The sequence below is a fragment of the Gossypium arboreum genome, chromosome 2 (genome assembly GCF_025698485.1).
Source record: "Gossypium arboreum isolate Shixiya-1 chromosome 2, ASM2569848v2, whole genome shotgun sequence".
Lineage (NCBI taxonomy): Eukaryota > Viridiplantae > Streptophyta > Magnoliopsida > Malvales > Malvaceae > Gossypium > Gossypium arboreum.
Genome location: NC_069071.1, coordinates 64,247,319 through 64,248,480, shown reverse-complemented (window position 1 = coordinate 64,248,480; position 1,162 = coordinate 64,247,319). Strand labels below are relative to the sequence as shown.

The following is a 1,162-nucleotide window of genomic DNA, read 5'->3' as shown; positions in this document are numbered from 1 at the left end:
AGGTACTATGTATTATTATGCTAAACCTTCTTTAACAGGAACCGAATCGAGCATAGTTAGGCCTCCTATTGCTGCAAATAATTTTGAACTGAAACCTAACACCATTCAAATGATCCAACAATTTGTTCAGTTTGATGGTTTGCAGGACTAGGATCCCAACACTCACTTGGAAAATTTCTTAAAGTTTTACGACACTTTTAAAATCAATGGCATTTCTAATGATGCCATTCGCCTTCGGTTGTTTCCCTTTTCGTTGAGGAATAAGGCTAAACAATGGTTGAACTCGTTACCACGACAGTCAATCACTACTTGGAAAAAAATGAACAAAAAGTTTTTATTAAAATATTTTTCGCCGGCCAAAACAGCCAAGTTACATAATGATATCTCCTCTTTTGTGCAGATGGATTTAAAAACACTCTACGATGCATGGGAGAGATACAAGGATTTGTTGAAAAGGTGCCCTCACCATGGGTTACCACTCTGGCTACGGGTTCAAACATTTCAAAATGGCTGAATCCTTCAACTCGACAGATGATCGACGCAGCCGCTGGTGGAACTATCAATAATAAGACACCAGAGGATACTTATGAATTTATAGAAGAGATGTCACTGAATAATTATCAGTGGCAAGTCATGAGGACAAAGCCAATGAAAATAGCCGGCAATTTTAACGTCGATTCGGTCACCATGCTCTCTAATCAGGTAGAACTTTTGAATAGAAAAATTGACAATTTTCTTAGTTCTTCACAGGTTCACCCAGTAATGCAGTGCGAAGCAAGTGGAGGTGGATCAAGTAATTCAGAATACCCACCCTATGGCCACAACAGAAAGAATGAGCAGTTAATTACATGGGTAATAATCCTTGATCTCAAAATAATTCTTATAGTAACACTTACAATGCAGGTTGGAGGAACCACCCAAATTTTTCATGGGGAGGCCAAGGAAATTAGAGAACACCACCACCTCCAGGCTTCCAAAAACCACCCTACCAACAAGAGAAAAAGCTGAACCTCGTGGAGATGATATCAAAATTCATCTCAGTGTCAGAAACTCATTTTCAGAATACCGAGACAGCACTTAAGAATCAACAAGCATCGATCCAAAGGCTCAAAACTCAGATAGGTCAGCTCGCTAAATTGATATCTAAACGACCAAAGGTAGC

The 1,162-nt window shown here is 39.2% G+C and overlaps 1 non-coding gene across 1 annotated transcript; it reads right to left on the bottom strand.

Annotated features, from left to right (window-relative positions):
* Positions 1–368: 368 nt before the first annotated feature.
* LOC128289783 (small nucleolar RNA R71) lies at positions 369–474 on the bottom strand. Its single transcript, XR_008279427.1, has one exon. It is a non-coding gene; the product is annotated as a small nucleolar RNA R71 (small nucleolar RNA).
* Positions 475–1,162: the final 688 nt, after the last annotated feature.